The 20,821-nt window shown below is 39.8% G+C and overlaps 1 long non-coding RNA gene across 2 annotated transcripts in view; it reads left to right on the forward strand.

Moving 5' to 3' along the window:
• The window catches only part of LOC116150247 (uncharacterized), a 116,896-nt gene that overhangs the window by 59,559 nt on the left and 36,516 nt on the right, over positions 1-20,821 (forward strand). For both annotated transcript variants that reach the window (XR_010378882.1, XR_010378881.1), the window contains exon 6: positions 4,528-4,717. This is a non-coding gene — a long non-coding RNA (uncharacterized LOC116150247). The remainder of the gene's footprint in view (positions 1-4,527; positions 4,718-20,821) is intronic.

The raw sequence follows: 20,821 nt of genomic DNA on the forward strand, positions 1-20,821 counted from the left end.
TTCCTCAGCCTCCTTTTCCCCACCACCATCCTCATTTGCTCACTTACAAGGAAACCCTCCCCAAACAGCTAACATTCTTCAGTCATGGTAAATGTCTCTCCACAGGCTTTGCCTTTGCTTAGACACATTGAGGGAAATACAGAACAACTGTTATTTAATCACATCATCCTGTAAGTTATTTGTTCATAGAGGGACTTATAAAAATTAATCCATAGGGAAAACACTGCATAAACCAAGAGCTCCCGAGTCACTAAAGTGGGTGAAAAATTTCTGTCTTTCTACCAATTCTAAATTTACAAGTCTTCCCAATGAGTCTCATTCACACATAGCAGAGTTCACTTAAAAGAAATTTCTGTCAAATTTGAAAATACTTGGGGCAGTTAGAAGATGACTAATCACCTGCCTCTGAAGTTACTTGTCTTATAAACCCCACTGAAATCTAATTACCGTGGACTGTTGGACTTCAAGTGACTCCTGGCTCGCTGAAGTAACCAAACCCATAATTTACCTGTGCCCCATGCAGTCAGTTAAATGAGAGGCTCTTTTGTGAGATGGCTGCCCTGGGGAACTGGTGTTTACCTAATTAGGGCCTTTATGTGACCATATTATTTATGAATCTGTTCAAGATATTCCTAAATCACCCAGCAGCCACCCCCTGGTGGCTCCCTTTTTTGCCTTCCAAGTCCTTTAAGTACAGTGGCAAAGCAGAATCAAAAGAAATGGTGAAGTAAGGTTATCTTGTGGCTCTTTTTTTTTTTGCTGTTTTATAGGTAGAGGCAAAAGGAAAGACGTTTCACTTATTTTGTTTTGCTGGAATATTTCTTTGGATCATACCTGTCTAAACTATCTTGAGTTACTTTATTAAGGTCTGATTTCACAGTAATAGGAATTGAGGAAATTTGATACTTAAATACAATAAGTACCTGTCATGGCTGGTTAAAAATATGACAGTGAAGCCACAGTACTGTGGATACTTCCCACTAACCAAAACATCTTCTTCCATAACTTCCATAAAATCAGCCTTTGCACAATTGTTTCACCATGTCTTCCTCATATCATTCCACCTGAACCTCTGAGATTCTAAAGCGGCTTTAGATCTCTAAGGTCAAGGTGTGCTGCCATAGTCAGATCACTCAGCACTGTTGGTTATCACTCACTTGCTCACATGCAGCTATAGGAAAGCAGACTTTTAGCTAATTAGAGACTGCTGAAACCATCAAAAATGTAATGTTATGTGAAAGCCTCTTTTTCAAATACTTTGTGAACGTTTTTAGGAATGTTTAAAAACAGGACAGAATCCTCTTGCATTTTTTTTCAGGGTGAAATGCTTTCCTGACAGTCTATCTGAGATTCAGAGTCCTCCATTATGCTAATTATATTTAAATTCCCCAGGCAAGGGAAGGGGAGGGAAAGAGAAGGGTCCTGACTTGAGCTAGGTTTTTGGAACTCTGGGGTGGTACCTATTTTGGGGGAGTGGCACTAAGACAGGAATTACATTTGGTGTCCAGAGTAGAAGTAGGTAAAATCTAGAGCCAAATACTAGATTGAACACAACAATTGGTCTGAAGGGGGAAAGAGGAAAAAAAAATCAAAGACCCAAGACCGTGGTTGGAGACAACATGATAGAGCAAGTGGATTTTGGAGAGTGGATGGTGGGTAAAGGAATGCTCCAGTTTGGACACTGTCTGTGGCCACTCTTGGGAGATAAGGGAACTTATAAGTGTACTGGGAAGATTAGCTTCTTTGTTATTTGGACTTGGGCTTGAGATAGGTTTAAGAGTTAATTGTAGAATAGGAAGCTCATTCTAGCTTCTAGTCGTACCTGGAAGCACATAACTGCTCTTGAAGACACACAAGGTCACTAAAAGCTGGCAGAGGCACCCACAGCCAAGGTCAGCTTTGGGAAAAAAAGGTGAAATCGTGAATTTTTTCAGAATTGTTCTCCCATCTTCTTCATTTCCAAATGGCATGTCACTTAGATATGGTGGAAGGTGGGGATGAGGAACATCCATAAGAAATTTCTCATCATTTAGGTTAAGTGGTTCTTAAAACGTGGTCCCAGGACCCCTGGGGATTCCTGAAGCCTTTACAAGGAGCCCACAAGGTCAAAACTACTCCCTAACAAGACTAAAATATGACCTGCCTTTTTTCACCTTCTTATTTTCTCAAGTGTGCAATGGTGTTTCCCAGCGTGATATGGTAACAGATTAGATGCATAAACAGGTACAGGAATTTGGCTGTCTTCTATTGTGCCATTTATTATTGCAAAATCAATGTCTCTCTTACTATTATTTTTGCTTTGTTAAATTTAGTTTTTTTTCTTAAAAATACATTATTCATATAAACATGTATTTATTATTGTTAGCTTTAAATAAAATTTTAAAAACATTCCTCAGTTTTAACTTTTAATACAGTTTACCATATAAGCAAAAACTTTTGGGGCCCTAAATAATCTTTGTGAGAATAAAGAGATCTGGAGACCAGAATGTAGGAAACGTTACTTTAGGACGATTCATGTCCATGCTCCTTGTTCTCATAGTAGGTAAACTTGGCATCTGGTTCTGTGATGTAGTGTTGAGGGCTCCATGTAGGCTTTTCTTAAAATTTGAAATATAAAGTCAGTTTACAATGTGTCAACTTCTGGTGTACATCATAATGTTTCAGTTATACATACACACATCTGTGAGGCTGTTTCTGTTTTGTAGATAAGTTAGTGTTTACTTTTTTTAGATTCCACATATGAGCGATCTCATATGGTATTTTTCACCTCTTTCTGGCTTACTTCACTTAGAATGACTATCTCCAGGTCCATTCAAGTTGCTGCAAATGGCATTATTTTATTCTTTATATGGCTGAGTAGTATTCCATTGTATAAATATACCATAACTTCATTACCCAGTCATCTGTTGATGGACATTTAGGTTGTATCCATGTCTTGGCTACTGAATATAGTGCTGCTATGAACACTGGGGTGCATGTATCTTTTCAGATTAGAGTTCCCCTGGGATATATGCCCAGGAATGGGATTGCTAGATCATATGGTAATTTTATTTTTAGTTTTTTGAGGAATCTCCATACTGTTTTCCACAATGGCTGCACCAAACTACATTGCCACCAACAATATGTGAGGCTTCCCTTTTCTCCACACCCTCTCTGGCATTTATCGTTTGTGGATTTTTGAGTGATGGCCATTCTAACTGGTGTGAGGTGATCTCATTCTAGTTTTGATTTGCATTTCTCTTAGATTAGCGATATTGAGCATTTTTTCATGTGCCCATTGGGCATTTGTATGTCTTCATTGGAGAATTGCTTGTTTAGGTCGCCTGCCCATTTTTGCATTGGGTTGTTTGCTTTTTTGTTATTAAGTTTATGAGTTGTTTTATATATTCTGGAAATTAAATAGGTTGTTGTTTTGTTCTGCTTATGGTTTCCTTTGCTGTGCAAAAGCTCATAACTTTAATTAGGTCCAGTTTGTTTATTTTTGCTTTTATTTCTATTGCCTGGGTAGACTGCCTTAGGAGAATATTGCTAAGATTTATGTCAGAGAATGTTTCGCCTATATTTTCTTCTAGAGGGTTTGTCATGTCTTGTCTTATATTTAACTCTTTAAGCCATTTTGAGTTACTTTTTCTTGAAATCTCTCCCTATCAGCCTCTCACTTATTTACTACCATTTGTAATTTCTTCATTTGGGTTAAGTAATATAATGATATCGTGATTACTACTTACATAATAAGACATTATTATGTCAGCAGTTCCCAAACTTCAGTATAAGTAAGAATGTGGATAATTGTTAAATGAATATTATTTATCTTTTATTCTTTGGAATCAGTTTTGGAGGGTATGGTTCAGAAATCTGAGATTTCACACAGTCTTATTATTATTTCACACAGGTTGCTATTAAGTAGGCAGCTGTAGGGCCACACTTTTTACTACTCTGGTCCATTTATTTTGTTCACTATGTGGCCACCATCTACAGCAAAATGTATGACATATAATGAGGCTTAAGCAAATATCTGATGAATGGAAGAATGAGGTAGAACCATTTTAGGTGTGGAGGGTAGAGAATCTCAGACACTTCCTGGTGAGTCTGATTTCAGGAAGAATATGGGGAGGTTGAAGCCAGAATCCAGGACAACGTGAAGACATTTTAAGTCACAGGAAGGAAAGGGAAGGAGAACAGGGACCAGAGGAGATGAATAGAACCAATATGAGTTACTGAATCCTGACTGTAGGTCTGACATTATGCTAAGATTTTACACATTTTACTTTATCTCAATTTTCACAACAACCTTGAGCAAAAAGTATTATTATCTCCATTTTGCTCCGACAGATATCCTCTCCCTTCCTCTTCTCTCCAGGCTATACTAGGAATATATAGGTTAGATACTTGACTACAGAAAATAAGACATTTACTCATTCCTCTGAACCCGTCCTCTTCATCTGTCAGGTGGGGAGGGGGTTCAGAAGGAGGTAGAGGAAGTTTGGAAATGTGTCTCATACATTTGTTTTTCTCATTTTCCCCTAGGTTTGCGTGCTAGCTTTCTTGTTGAAAATCGGTGCATCACTGACACTGAACTGGTGGGTTCCTGACACTGTCTGGAATCCATTCTTATCTGTTTGGTTAGACTGACTACTTTCACAGCTGCAGGTGCCAGCTCTCCCTTCAGTTGTGGCTCAAGCCAGTCCAAAGGAATCTACTTTCTTCTTTTCTTCAGGTAAGGTTGCCATATTTAGCAAAAATAAACAAACAACAAAATTATGATAATTTAAATAGACCATTGTTTCAGATAAATAATACATACTTTTTAGTGTAATCTTGTTCCATGCAATACTTGAAACATAGTTTAAAAAAATTCACTATTCATCTCAAATTAAGATTTAACTGGATGTCCTATATTTTATCTGGCAATCCTTCAGAAAAAAAATGATAGTGCTTCACAACTTCTAACTTTACTCCCAAAATCACCATTGATTTCCTCTCTCTGTTAACCATCTTCTAAAAAGGACCTACACGTTTTGGGACAGAGACATTTATCATGTTATTACTAGGGAAACTGAAGCTCAGAGAGGTTAACATGCTCAAAGTCAAACAGTTTGTGGTAGACCTTGAATTTAAACCTGGATGTGCCTCTTTCCATATCAAATAAATAAATAAATATTTAAATAGATTTTAAAAAATAAAAGCTACTTTCCTTTCCAGTACTCTTCATACCATGGTAAACACTGGGGAGAGGGGAGTGTGTCAGTCAGACTTGGCTTATTTTTCAGGCTTCCCTTGTCTCTCTGTGTTAATTAGGGCATAATTCAAGTTGCTCAAAGAGACCAAAATATAGCATTACAATGATGGTTGAGCATTACAAGATGCTAGTCCTGCGGCTTCACCTCAAGAGATTGTTCTAAAATCCAGGTTTCTCCCATTGTATAAATTCTTCTACCAGATCAACTCTATGCACATATTCCAGCTCAGAAAAGGATAAAACAGTGAGCAAATCCAGAGAGAACAATTTCATTTTAAAAAGTGGTACAGAACCTGCACTTTCCACTGTGGAGACACACCGTCTAGTCATATACGATTGTCCTCTTTAATCTGTTAATGTAGTTAGGTTAATATATTTTCTGCCATGGAGCCAGTCTTGTATTCCAGGATGAACTGAAGTTAATTGTGATGTAATACACATTTTTATACAGTTTCAAAATTAGCCTGTTGCATTTATGTACATAAGTGAGAATACTCTGTAACTTTCCTGTCTTGTTTGTAACTAATTTTGGTGTCATGTTATACCAGCCTTATAAAATTTAAGGTAGAATATTTTATTTTTCTTGTCTTAGAAAGGGTTTGTGTATGTTACACTTATTTTGGAAGTTTGGTACAACTCAGTGGTAAAGACTTTCGGACAGTTTTTAAATGGCTGATTTCCTTTAATGTCATATAAAATTTATGTTTTTCTAATCAATATTGAATCACTTTTAGAAGTTTATATTTTTCTAAGAATATATCCATTTTGCCTAAGCCTTCTAATTTATGTCATAAAAACTTTTATAGTATAAACTTATTTTTAAAATCTCTTTTAAAATTTTTTTAATTAATAGCATTATTTATGTATGGCATTTATGTCTCCCTTTATCTCTCCTTTTCTTAATCAATCTTGCCTGAGATTTTTCAGTTTTATAAATGTTTTCAACAGATCAGCTTTGGTTCCTTGATCTCTATTTAGACTGAGGCTTTTTTAAAATTACTTTCTGCCTTTCTCATTTTTTTATTGTTCATACTACTTTATTGATTAATAAAAACATTTTAAAATGCTAAGGTAAAAATAATTAAAATTTCTCTTTGTAATGACAATCTTTGGTTCTAAGTAATTGTATGAATTTCTAATAATTTATGCAGGAAATATTCTTATATTTTTGAGCTAGTAATGTCTTTTCTATAAGACTATCAAGCTATTGTTGCATGGTAGTGTTGCTGAAATGCTGGCCTCTGTGCACTGGTGTCAAATTGAGTCTCAGAGACAGAGTTTTGGGTAAATTGTACTAAGGCGTCAATGTGGAGGGATACACTCACTAACCCAGTATTTGAAACAAAGAAATTGAGTCAACAGTTATACCATTTAAAGACTGAGCTACTCCATCAAGAATGGAGACAGGGTTAGTTGGCAATTTTGGCTGTTTTTAAGGATTTATACTTGTGACCTTGCACCCAGGGAGAACACAAAGCACATCTTCTGACCCACCCAGGGGGAAGCCAGGGCCCATAAGTTTGTTTGACAAACCCATTGAGTTCCATTTGGAGCAAACCAGGAAATGCCTGGTCTGTGAATCCAGTCTGTAGCAAACCAGTCACCGATTTTTAAAATTATGAGGTGGTCACAGTGTTCAAGGGAGATCCACCCTAAATGTCAGGTAGAGTTAGGCCAGTTACAGAAGGTGTGATTCTGTTGTTCCCGACACAGGGGCATTTTCGTGTTTAGTCTGTAATATTCAGGAATTAACCAAAAGGTTCCATCCAACATCTGATTAAATCTTCCCATCGTCTCGTGTGGCTTTTGAACAAACTTTGGCTGTTTTTTAAATTTGAGAGCCATATTCACATTTATCTGGGTAGTAAAGCTCAAGGAAAAAGGGAAATTGTGGCCTGGCAGGCTTACAGCATTTCTAGTAGGCCAGCTTAACAGGTCATAGTTAGTAACTTCAGTGTTTATAGCAGTTGATTGTGAGTCTCATAAATTAAAATACCCAGTTATTTCCAGTCTGTTCCCTGTAAGGGTGAAACCCATCACGGAAGCCCGGGGATGATCTGGATGTAGGAAATTGGCCGCAAATCCAGCAATTAAAGTAATTAAAAGAATCAGCATAAGAATAAGCCCATTGTAAAAAAAAAAGAGTATTTCCCATTACCAGGCAAGGAAGGGTTAGAAATGTGGCAAGAGTGGAGTTTTATGTTATATTTTTTGTTTAAACAAATACTTACGGTCCTTTAGCGTTTGTGCAGCCCAATGCTCCACTGTTTCAGTCGGCTGTTGCTTGTGAAGGGGTGGGCCTTTAACCTCAGCATCAGCTCCAGTTGGTGGTTTTGCTCTGGTGTGGTGAATCCATGGTTTGATCCAGCCCAACTCGAGGAAAGTATGTGTAGTCAAGAGTAGGTCATAGGGTCCCTGTTGTGGGACACAGCAGGGCAGCTGGGCAGTGAGCCAGTGGTGAGAGAATTTAACAGAGAGAAAGAATGGGAAAGGAAAGGAGTTCATTGGGGTGTGCTGTTACAGACCACAGAGGGCCACACAGACAAGGGTGCCTCTGTGAGCCCTGGGCTGGGAGTACAGGGTCTTTTATTGGGGGGAGGAGATGGTGGTTACAGTGGGTTTGGGGGCTGTGTGATTGGCTCATGCATACGTTCTGATTGGTTATAGGTAATAAGTGGAGGTAAGAAGTGTCGGGCCCAGGAAGGTTGGTGGGGTCTATGACGCTGATCAGGTGGGCTGAAACAGGCCAGCCTGAGCATCACCTAGGGCTATTAGTTTGTTAGGGGAAAAACGCCCAGTAGAGAATGTACTTTATCTGTTGAGGGATCACAGGCAGACATCTGAGAGCCTAGGAATGGGGGTCACTGGACTATGAAGGACGTCAATGGGCACAACAGTCCCTTCCAATTTTCCTTTATTACTATTTTTATTTTATTTATTTTTTAATTGAAGTATAGTGAGTTATAATGTGTCAGTTTCTGGTGTGCAGCGCGATGTCCCAGTCATGCATATACATACATATATTCATTTTTATATTTTTTCTTTAAAGGTTATTATAAGATATTGAATATAGATCCCTGTGCTATATAAAAGAAATTTGTTTTTTAATCAATTTTTATATATAGTAGCTAACATTTGCAAATCTCAAACTCACAAATTTATCCCTTCCCACCCCTACTTTCCTCGGGTAACCATAAGACTGTTTACTGTGTCTGTGAGTCTGCTTCTGCTTTATAGATGAGTGCATTAGTGTCCTCTATTTTTCTGTTTTTAGATTCTACATATGAGTGACATCATATGGTATTTTTAATTCTCTTTCTGGCTTACTGCACTTAGAATGATGATCTGTAGGCCCATCCATGTTGCTGCAAATGGCGTTATTGTATTCTTTTTATGACTGAGTAGTATTCCATTGTATAAATATAGCACATCTTTTTTATCCAGTCATCTGTTGATGGACATTTAGGTTATTTCCATGTCTTAGCTATTGTAAATATTGTTGCTATGAACATTGGGGTGCATGCATCTGTTCAAATTACTGTTCCCTTCAGATATATGCCCAGAAGTGGGATTGCTGGATTACAGGATAACTCTATTTTTAGTTTTTTGAGGAATTTCCATCTATTTTCCATAATGGCTGCACCAAAATACATTCCCACCAACAGTGTAGGAGGGTTCTTTTCTCCACAGCCTCTCCAGCATTTATTGTTTGTGAACTTTTGAATGATGGCCATTCTGACCGGTGGGAGGACATACCTCATGGCAGTTTTGCCTTTCTCTGATAATTAGCCATATTGAGTATTTTCTCTTGTGCCTATTGGCCATTTGTATGTCTTCATTAGAGAATTACCTGTTTAGGTCTTCTGTGTATTTTTGGATTGGATTGTTTGTTTTATTGTTCCTAAGTTGTCTGAGCTGTTTATATATTTTAGAAATTAAACCTTTGTCCATTGTATCATTTGCAAACATTACACCCCATTCCATAGGTTGTTGTTCTGTTTGACTTATGGTTTCTTTTGTGGTGCAAAAGCTTATTAGTTTAGTGAGACCCTATTTGTTTATTTTGGCTTTTATTTCTATTGCTTCGGTAGACTGCCCTAGGAGAACATTGTTAAGATTTATGTCAGAGAGTGTTTTTCTTGTTTTCTTATAGGTTAATCATGTCTTGTCTTATATTTAAGTCTTTAAGCCATTTGAGTTTATTTTTGTGTATGCTGTGAGGAAGTAGTCTAACTTCACTGATTTACATGAATAGTCCAATTTTCCCAACACCATTTGCTGAAGAGACCATCTATAGTCCATTGTACGTTCTTGCCTCCAAAGATTAATTGACCAAATGTTTGTGGGTTTATTTCTGGGCTCTCTGTTCTGTTCTTTTGACCCATGTAGCTGTTTTTATGCTAATACCATGCTGTTTTGGTGACTCGGTAGCACTGTCTGACGTCTGGGAGGGGAGTTCCTCCAGCTTTGTTACTTTTCTTCAATATTGCTTTGGCAATTCAAGGTCTATTCCATTGATCATTCTTTCAGGAGACTTCTCTTGTTTTCTTAATTGGGAATCGTTCCTCTGCTTCTTCATTTAGTTGCATCTCTCTGGCACTATGGATTATCAATTATCTACTGCGGTCTTGAAGGGCTTTTTTGTTTTTTAAAGAGCATGCATTTCTTTGTAGGCTGTGCACCTCCAATAATTTTGTTGCAAGGTCTGTTTTTAGTATGGATGGTTGCCACATCTTTCTTCTGTGTATGCTGCCTCTTATCACTTTGATTGGGGCTGTGGCTGGTGTTGTGGTGAACAGAGCCTGCCCTGATTGTTCAGCGGGGCCTCCTTTTAATTCTATGGTTGTCACAGCCCAGACAGGGTCTGGGTCTGTTCCTCCTTTTGTTGTAATGGAGGCTTCCAGCCCCATTTCTAAGCCATGGTGTGTGGTAGGTGGGGTGGGAGTGCTTCAGGTGCTCCTTGTTGATGCTCCCCTTGTCCTCACTTGGCCCCATGAATGTCAATACTTTGCTCTGGTGTCCCCCAGGTTCTCTGCCCTCAGAGCTACCAGTGCAGCTCTGCCAACTTCTGGGTCACACACCTGGATCATGGCATGCTACCGGGTGAGCGCTCTCCCAGTGCCATGTCTGCGTGTGGTAAGCAGGCCTGCTGTGAACACTGCACCAGCACTCACCCCTGCCATGCAGCAGAACTCTGCTCCTTGCTCATTTGTCTTAGAGGCACAGGACCTGTGGAGCAAACTGGTTCCCTCTGCCTGGGGCTGTAAACAAATCTCAGTCCACCTATTGCTACTGAGTCCAAACCCGTTCTGCTCACCACACGACAGGCCAGTAAATCAGGAGGCTAGGTGTTGGGGCAAGGAATAGCAACTTTATTCAGAAAGCTGGCAGATCAAGAGGACTGCAGACTGTCTTGGAGAACCATCCCGCTTTAGTCAGAATACAGAAAAAACAGGGGAGGGGGTGTGGTTGGTTGGTGCAAACTTCTTGCTGCAGGAATTCTTTGTTCCTGCAGCTGTCCATGTGGGTCCGGCCATGGTGTCCTTGTAAACCTCCAACAAAACAAATGTTATTTTCTATTCGGCAACTTGTCATCTTTACATAAGTGCAAAAGTGTTACTATCTTTAAAGGTCAGAGCCCCGAGAATAGGCTCTCTTGTATATTCCAGGCCAAAGGCAACACTGTTTCACAAAAGATGCAGAGCTAGCGACTAAGCCTGGAAAACAGGGCACAGTGGTTAAAACTGGAGGAGCAGGTCCAACATAGAGTCAGGTTTGTTCTCCTCTGTTACAATTTGAAGTTGTGGACCCTTGGGTACGGCTTCAGGTTTCAACTCTGGGAGCCCCTCAACAGCAAGTATGGTTGAGCCCCACTTTACTTCTTCTGAGAGCACCCCAGCGATGATGCCAGCAGCCAGCAGACAGTGATTATGGCCCAGCTGCACTGCGCCCCATCCCCACCGCACACCAGCAGTGTTATTTTTTTTCAACGGGGGGACCCAGGCTATTCTGTTCTGTATACCCTCCCAGCCATGGCCCACAGTGCACCCCAGCCCCCTGAGGCTTCTGTCCAGTTCGCCCCAGCCCTCCACCCAGCTAGGGCAGCCAGTCCTGATCCAACCCTGCCCGCTTGCACCTAAGGCTAGGGATCTCAGGGACCCTTTGTACCACTTAACTCTCAGTTCTGTCAGCTAAGAGACTTCTGTGCACTCCCCTGAGCCTCGGAGTTTCTCCCTCCATCCTTGCTGACCTCTCCATTGGGGAGGGGGCTTCCCATCATAAGAGTCTAATCCTCCTTAGCTGCTCCCTCCCATGGGACAGGTCCCACACTCATTTCCCTTTTCTTTTTTTTTCCCCCTACCAGAGTTTGTGAGAAATTTTATCTTTTGAAACAGGTGATGTTCGGTCAAGGTTCAGCAGGTGTTCTGAGTGAATGGGTGGGTCCATGGCTGTCTCTCTTGGTGTGTCCGTGGGAGAGGGTGAGCTAAGAGCATCCACCTACTCCGCCATCTTGGCAACTTGCCCACTTTTCTTTCAGTTGTTGCTCAGGTCCTTGTTCTTTCCACATTTTTAAAAGAACCTTGTCTCCAGCTTTGAAGGGATGCAGAGGTGTCTGCAGCTGAGAACAGGACCTGAGAGAGATTCATGCATGAAGGTTAATATCTGATCAAACTTGAACATACTGTTTAATGGCAGATTCTTGTGAAATATGAACATAATTTCCTGTTCCATTAGGGGCTAGGTGTGCTATGTAGAATTTAGAATTTCACAGGGGCTTAACCCAAGCCTGTTTCTGAGGGCCACCCATAAGTGGAGAAGAGCAGTAGGTAAGAATTTATCCCATTTTAAGTGAGTCTCCTGACAAAGTTTTGCTAAAGTCTTTTTTAAAGTATTGCTCAGTTTTTCAGTCTTACCCGTGGATTGTGATCTACAAACTGAATGAAGCTTCCACTTAATACCCAAGGCTATGCTTCCCTTCTGGGTTATTTCTGCTATAAAGGTGGATCCATTGTTGCTTCAGATGGTAGTCCATACTTGGGAATAATTTCTTTAAGATGGTCTTTGACTACTTCAGTTGTCTTTTCCATCCTGGTCGAGTAGGTTTCTGTCCATCCCAAGAAAATGTCCATAAATACTAATAGATATCTGATGTTGCCTTTTGTTTTGGGCTTTTGAATGAAATATACCTGCTAGTCCTTACACGGGTGTTCCCCAATGAACTGTGTTCCTTTGATTTGATTTGTTTTTTCTCCTTTTGGATTGTTTTTTCACAATATGAAACAGCTGTGAACAATCCTGTAGATGGTGATTGTAAGGTAGGCCCTTGTAAGTGTGGTCAAATTAAGTTCATAAGGGTATCTCGCCCGCAGTGTGTTCCTTCATGTAGGTGTTTCATTGGCCACACGAGGGCAGCAGGCAATAAGATTAGCTCATTGGAATTCATTTTCCATTTTCCAGTTTGATCTTTAGTATTAACCCCCAGCCCATTGCTCTCTGATTATCCTCTAGATTATAATGGGGTTCATATTGTGTTAGTTCCAATTGGGATACTGGGGCTCCAACAAAGGGATTTTCTAAAGTGGCTTGCTTAGTGGCCCTGTCAGCCATCTGCTTTCCTTGACCTGCAAAGGATATAAATTTCTAGTGTCCTGGGCGCTGCATGATGGCCATGGCCTTTGGTTCAGCCACTGCATTGACTAGAGCCAAAATCTCTGGAGTATGTTTTACTTCTTCATTGTTGGAAGTTAACAGTCCTCTTTCTTTTCAAATTGCTCCATAAGCATGCAACACCAAGAAGGCATATTTAGAGTCAGTGTAAATATTTGCCTTTTTCCCCTTGGAAAGCTGGACAGCTTGTGTCAGGGCTGTTAATTAGGTCCACCTTCTGGGTAGAAGTTCGGGGGAAAGAGCTGCTGCCTCAGTGACTAGGTATTCTGCAGTAACAGTGTAGCCAGCACACCTGTCCATCTTTTATGAAACTGCTGCCATCAGTGAACAAGGCTCAGTAAGATTTTCATTTTCATTTTATTTATTAATTTATTTTTATTGAGATATAGTCAGGTTACAATGTTGTATAAATTTCTGGTGTACAGCACAATGCTTCAGTCATACATGAACATACATATATTCATTTTCATATTCTTTTTCACCATAAGCTACTATAAGATATTGAATATTTTTCCCAGTACTATACAGTATATACTTGTTTATCTATTTTATATATAGCGGTCAGTATCTGCAAATCTCCAACTCCCATTTTTATCCCTCCCCACCCCCTACCCCCCTGGCAACCACAAATCTGTAATCTATGTCTGTGAGTTTGTTTCTATTTTATATATGGGTTCTTTTTTTTTTTTTTAACATTCCACATATGAGTGATATATGTTATTTTTCTTTCTCTTTCTGGCTTACTTCACTTAGAATGATATTCTCCAGGGCCATCCATGTTACTGCAAATGGTGTTATGTTGTCATTTTTATGGCTGAGTAGTATTCCATTGTATAAATAGGCCACATCTTCTTTATCCAGTCATCTGTTGATGGACATTTAGGTTGTTTCCATATCTTAGCTATTGTAAATTGTGCTGCTATAAACACTGGGGTGAAGGTGTCTTTTTGAATTAAGGATCCATCTGGATATATGCCCAGCAGTGGGATTGCTGGGTCATATGGCAAGTCTATTTTAAGTCCAGTAAGCTTTTTAAATGATTGATCTGAAAGATCAAGCTGACTTGAAACTATGTACGGTTTCTAAGACTTCAAGACAATTTGGGGTCATTGGTGCTTTTGCGGGAACAGCAGTAATGTAAACAGATTTTAAGGAATTGCTGGTTTGAATTCTGACATATAGATCACCTGGGAGGATGGCCTGATATTGTCCCATCCACCTGACAGAAAGCCAATGTCCTCCTTTTTGTGCCAGCAGTACCAGGACTTGGTGGGGTATGAACAGTGTTATGGGTTGGTCCCAAGTAAAATTTTGAGCTTCTTGTAATGAATCACGAGTTGCTGCCACTGCCTATAGGCAGGGAGGCCCACCTTTAGCTGTACTGTCCAATTATTTTGATAAGTAAGCCACAGGTCTAAGAATTTCTCCAAGCAATTGTATTAATACTTCCTTGTTTTTCGTATATATACAACCTGAATTCTTTTTTTTAAGTCTGGGGGGCCTAAGGCTCTGGTGCCATGAGTAATTTGTTTTTGAGATTTTCGTATACTTTCTAGCATTCACTGGTCCAAACCAGAGGCTCAGTATTTGTGCCTTTTAGGGCCTCATAGAGCAGTTTTGCAGTAAGTCTAAAATTTGGAATCTAAATGCAGCAAACCCCAGCCATTTCCAGAAATCCTTGGAGTTGTCTCTGTTAGGTATGGCTCAATTCCTATTGGCCATCAAGTTTCAGGTTCCTTTCTGTAACTGGAAACCCAAATAGGTTACCTGAAGTTTGTATACTTGGGCCTTTTTAGGGGACACCTTATATCCACATCATGCAAGGTGGTTAAGAACCATTATGGTGTTATTTATGCAAAGTTCCCAGTCCAAACTGGCTATCAGTAAATCATCTATGTATTTCAGAAGAACTCCTTGACTGTAGTGTAACCCCTGTAAGTCTTTAACCAATATCTCATTAAATATTGTAGATGAATGTTTAAATCCTTGGGGATGAGCCATCCATCAGTACTGGTTGATTGCCTTTGCAGTCCAGGTCTTGTCATTCAAAAGCAAAGAGTAGTTGAGACTTTTTTCCATTGGTGTACAAAAGATGGCACCTTTTAAGTCTAAAAGAGTAAAATATTCTATTTCACAGGTATGGTGGTAAGCAGGGTATATAGGCTTGGGACAGTGGGACGGTATCCTGTACTATTTCATTAATTGCCCATAGATCTTGAACAAAGCAATATTCATCTGAATGAAGTCCCCTTACTGGTAGAATAGGAGTATTATAGGGAGATTGGCAAGGCCTCATGAGTCCACATTTCGAAATCCCTTTAAGACTGGTTGAACTCCTTTCAAGGCCTCTTTATTTAATGGATACTGATTTTTCTTTGGGTGTGGTGCCCCTTCTTTTAAGACAAGGTATCTGGGGGCAGCAACTCCGGCTCTCCTCGGCTCCCCATCAGCCCAGACAGCCTTACTCACTTTTTCTTCACAGAATCTCCTCTGGTAATGGGTCAGGGTCGGTGTTGGTCGATCAAGTAGTTGCTGAAATCTGAAAGCGTTCCAGGAACCACTTTTAGGCATAAGAGCTCTTTCTCAGGTGAAAAGATTTTTTGAGCAATCAGTTTACATAGTAAGTCTCTATCCAGCAATGGACTTGGACAATCCAGTATGTACAGGAAATTATGTGTAAGTTTCTGTTTTCCTGTTTCTTATTCAAATGAGTGTAGTAGGGGGCATTGTTGAACTTGTCCTGAAACACCTATGACTAGTATTGTTGATTTGCTTAAGGAGGCCAGTTTACAGTTCAAAACAGAATAAATTGCTCCAGGATCTACTAAATTTTTTTTTTTTTAAATTCCCAGCTCTTAACTGTAACTGGGGCTCTTGTGGGGCTGTTGGGATTGGGGGTAACATGCCAAGGAGCCCTGGGCCCCTTCAGTCACTATGTTCCTTGTCTGAATTTTTATTGTTTTGGTTACCATGACCTCTGCTGGTGCTTCTCTTTTCTTTATCTTAGGACAATCCTTTTTCCAGTGTCCTTCTTCTTTACACAAAGCACGTTGATCATTTTCTAGCCAAGGAAGCTCTCTCTCTCTCTTTTCAAAAGTTCTTCCCTTTAATAGGACTCTGTTTTAGGGGGCCTCATAGAGCATCTTAATTGGTTTTGCTCTGTTCCTCTCCAGCATTGTAAACTTTAAAAGCAACTTCAGCTAATTGCCCTGGACTCGTGGCAATCACCCCTTTTACTCAGTTTCACTTTTTTCCTATTGTCGGGGGAGCGCTGGCTAGTAAATGTCATATGGATCATTTTCATATTTTCAGAGGCCTCAGGATCCATATCCATATACTTTCTATATGCCCAGTCAATGCATTGTAAAAAGATAGAAGGGTTTTCACTGATTTCTTGCTGGACTTCCTGCACCTTATTTAAGCTCTTCTGTTTGGGGAAGCCTCTTTTAAGTCCTGCAAGGACACATTTGCCGTAGTGGTTTAGCATGAACACGCCCGCATTGGTGTTAGGGTCCCAGCTGGGTTCAGCCTGAAGAATGGCTATATGAGGAGCCGGGGTTTGATTAGGGTCTGCATCATATAGCTTTTGAGTTTCCTCTCTCATTTTGTTGGCTACTAGCTGCTGCTCGTCACTCGTCAATAATATACTTAGGAGTGCCAACTAAAAAACTGGCACTTGCCGTCTACCTCTGCTTGGATTCAATCATGAGCCACTGCAGCCGCTGACCTCCAACACTCCCTGAAAGCAGTTCAGGATGGAGGTCAAGAATGAGGTGCTCTGTGCTCTGGGAAAACTGGTGGAGCAGGACTTCAGATAGTTAAATACTTTCAGGAGAGGATTTTATAAGCCCAAATTCTTGGGTATTCTCATATCTAGAAAAGCACTCAAATTATTAACGGTGGTATCTGCTCCTCGTAACTAGCAGTTTGCCTCTGCCTAACTGTGTGCTTGACTGCACTTACCCCCTTCACTAAAATCATATATAATACTGAATTTTTCCCCTGCCTTTTCAGAACAGTTTCTTACAGCTCTCTGAAATGCTGTCTCCCAGGCTATAGCCCTCATTTTGCCCCCAAATAAAACAACCCACAGCTCTCACATTGTGCAATTTAATTCCAGTCAACAGGAGTGACTAAATATCCACTGTCAAACAAGCTGACCATTTTCTGAGGATCATCACTATACGATGGATTATGGCTCTTCCAATTCATCAAATCTGAAGTGGTGAGTGGGCCATAATTCCAAAAGTATCCATCTGTTTGACCCTGGCCATTAGTGTCCATAGAAAGTTACTGTAATGGGAATTGCACTTCTTTGCTTCCCCCGCTTCTGAGGGTCCCTGGCTCAAAAGAGCACCCTGTTAGGTCCTTGAATTAGAGACCAGACTTGCCCCATAGTCTAGGGGTTCATTTTTTATAGACAAGGGAAGGTAAATAGTTTTGGGCACTGGGCCAGCTGGGGCTTCCGAGGCTTCAGCTGCTACTGCAGGAGCTGGCAGAGCTGGTGCTGGTGTTTGTGGTAGACTGAAATATGAATCTGTTAAATGGAATCTTAAAACCTAAGGTTAAAAAAGCATCCTCTACCTTTTCATCTTCTGTTTTCTTAAGTGGAACACTTTTAACCATTCTTTGCATCATCAACTTGTTCTTACGCTGTTTGCTTTCCTCATTATGGAGCTGTATAAATGCCTGCACATAGGGGATTTTTCCCATCTTTCCATGTCAGTGGCAAAACAATTTTAATTGCAAGATAGTAAAGTAATTAAGACTACCATACAGAGGCCATTTTTCATCACTATCAAGAGCCTTATGTTGTGCTAATAAAAATATCATTTTCCTTTTCATCATAGGGTTATATCTATAAGTTGACCAGCTGGCTAGCAGTTTCCCCAAAGGACTGTCAGATGGAATCAAGGAAGTGCTTTCCATGATTGAATAACAGTGTACACCAATCTCAATAAACAGAAATACCGTTGACCAGCAAATGCAAGCCAAACAGAAATGAGAAACCAAAACTGAAACACAGCCATCTTCTAAATTCCACTAAGCCTGTGACCAGGTCCAAGTGACCAAGCCTTTTAAGAGAAGGAGTGTCCCAAGACTGGGAATCTCCCCAAATGGGCAAGGTCAAGGAGGCCCAGGAGTGCATTTCTGGGAACATACCTAGGTCTGGTAGAAGGAATCACAACCACTCAGATACTGTTCTTCTTCCCCAATGGGGATTTTTTTCCCCCCAATCCAGCAGGAATTTTGGAGCAGTCCCAGTGGGTGGAGGGAGAGGGAAGGTCCCCAAGGCAAAGGGGGCCTTGGCAGCTGCTGGGGCCTTCCTCTTTCCCTGACTTTTAGCCTCGTCTTGGAGTTTGGGCCAACAGGACAGCAAGTCAAGGGCCCCCCCCCTTCCAGGGGGCAGAGCCTACAAGTGAGTTCCCCCCTGGAGATCTGGCCTCCTAAGTCACCCTCAAACCTCCACACTCCCAAGGGAGGCTGGCATGGAGGACCACTTAGGAGCACCCCACCAAGCCAGAGAGATCTGTGGTTGGGTTGCCTGTAGGTCAGAATGATCCCTGACAAGCCACCAAAATTCGTTGCTGAAATGTCAGCCTCTGTGCATCAGTGTGGAATAGAGTTTTGGAGACAGTTTTGGGTGAAGTAGAAAAGAAAGAGTTTTAATTGCTTTGTCAGATAATGAGTACCACAGTAGGCTAGCACCTTTAAAACTGTGTGTCCACCAGGGATGGGGTGTGGGGAAGTTTTATGAGAAGGGCTTGGGGTGGGGTGTGGATCTGTTGATAAAGATCAGAATGTGGGGGTCTTGCATTCTGCTTGTTCCAGAAGTCCACTCAGACACAATTGCTCCTGGTCATGGAAATCTCCTGATGGCTTTGTGGGTCTCTGGTGCTTAGGTGGTTATTAGAACATTACTTTCTTCCTAGAACAAAGGAGGTTGGGTGGGGGTGGGGGAGAGGAATGAGAGTGAATATAATGGGAAGATTATGGATTATAGCACAGAAGCATTTGAGCAAGTTAAACAGTGATGGGGGTTTGTCAGAGAAAAAAACAAGTTTCAAGAACTCCCAGTCAGAGTGAATGAGCTAACAGCTTTAGCATCAGAGAAGCCATTTTGGACCAGAGGCTAGTTTACTGCTTCAGTAGCAAAACTGCTTTTCAGAAAACTGATACTAATTAACACACACACTGGTTGTTTATGTGCTTGCCTATGTTTCTCCCAAAACACACAGGGAGGATTTTGTTTCTAATAACTTTTCAGTGTTGGAAAACAGAAAACAAAAAAGGGCTTCTTTATGTTTTTATTTTTTAAATTTCCTTTCCCTTGTATTGTGACTGAAGTTAGACTCTTTCCATATACTTATTCTTTTGTAGTTCTTACACTCTGAAATCTCTTTATCATTGTTGACCATTAAAAAATAGTGTTTTAAAATTTTTTTACCTTTAATTTCTGTATTTTGGAAAAGTATTTCCCTAGTTTGTTATTTAATTTTGCTAATAATGACTTTTTGCTGTATACCGTTTGTAAATTTTAATCCAAGGATATTGCTCTTACCCTTGGTAATTGCTGATTTCATACTTTAAAAGTTCATTTATGCTTAGAAATCCACAGATCACAAAAACTAATTATCCAGATTGTCATTTTATTATTATAAGCCTTTAGCTTTACATTTACTCTAAATTACTTTCCATAATTTATGACTTTAGCTTCTTTGTTTCACTCTTGAGTTTATTTTGGCACATGATGTGAAATGAAGATCTAAATTATTGTCCTCATATGCAAGTACTTTGTTGCTTAGCTATTTTATATACAGTAATTTGTACATGCTAGTTTATCCTTCCTCCTGCCTTCCCCCTTTGGTAACCATGTTTGTTTTCTCTGTCTGTGAGTCCGTTTCTGTTTTGTAAATAAATTCATTTGTATCATATTTGAGATTCCACATATAATTGATATCATATGATATTTGTCTTTGTCTGACTTACTTCATTCAGTATGATAATCTCTTAGATCCATCCCTGTTGCTGCAAATGGCATTATTTTATTCTTTTCTATGGCTGAGTAGTTTTCCATTATGTATACATACATTTACATATTGCAATATAATTACCACTATAGCTTTAACTAACACTTTTAGCACATCATTAATTACCATTTCTTTTCTGCAGTAAGAACATTTAAGATCTACTCTCTTAGAAATTTTCAATACAGTACTGTAAATTATAATCATAGTGTGTACATTAAATCCCCAGAACTTATTAATCTTTTAACTGAAAATTTGTACCTTTTGACTGATATGTCCTTGTTTCTCCCACCCTCTGGTCCCAGGCAACAAAAATACACTCTATTTCTACAAATTTGGCCTTTTTAGATTCCATATATAAGTGATATCATACATTATTTGTCTTTTGCTGAGTTTTTTCACTTAGCATAATACTCTCAACCCCCAAGTTTCACTCATGTTGTCCAAATGACAGGATTTCCTTCTTTCCCATGCTGGGAAAAAGATACACACACACACACACACACACACACACACACACACACACACACACGTACAGTTGAATATATATAAATCACGTCTTCTTTATTAATCTGTTGACAACGACACTTTATTTTTCCATATCTTGGTTACTGTGAATAATGCTACAACAAATTAGAATGAAGATATCTTTTCTAAATCTTGTTTTCACTTTTTTGGATATATACCCAAATGTGGGATTGCACCTATGATAGTTCAATTTCATTTTTTTTGAAGGAACCTTTATACTGTTTTCCATAGCGGTTGCACCACCAGCATTGCACAAGTATTCACTGTTCTGTACACCCTCACCAACACTTTTTATCTCTTATTTTTGATAATAGCTATTCTAACAGGTGTGAGTTGATATATCATTGAGGTATTGATT

This window comes from Camelus dromedarius, chromosome 34 (genome assembly GCF_036321535.1).
Source record: "Camelus dromedarius isolate mCamDro1 chromosome 34, mCamDro1.pat, whole genome shotgun sequence".
In the NCBI taxonomy this organism is placed as follows: Eukaryota; Metazoa; Chordata; class Mammalia; order Artiodactyla; family Camelidae; genus Camelus; species Camelus dromedarius.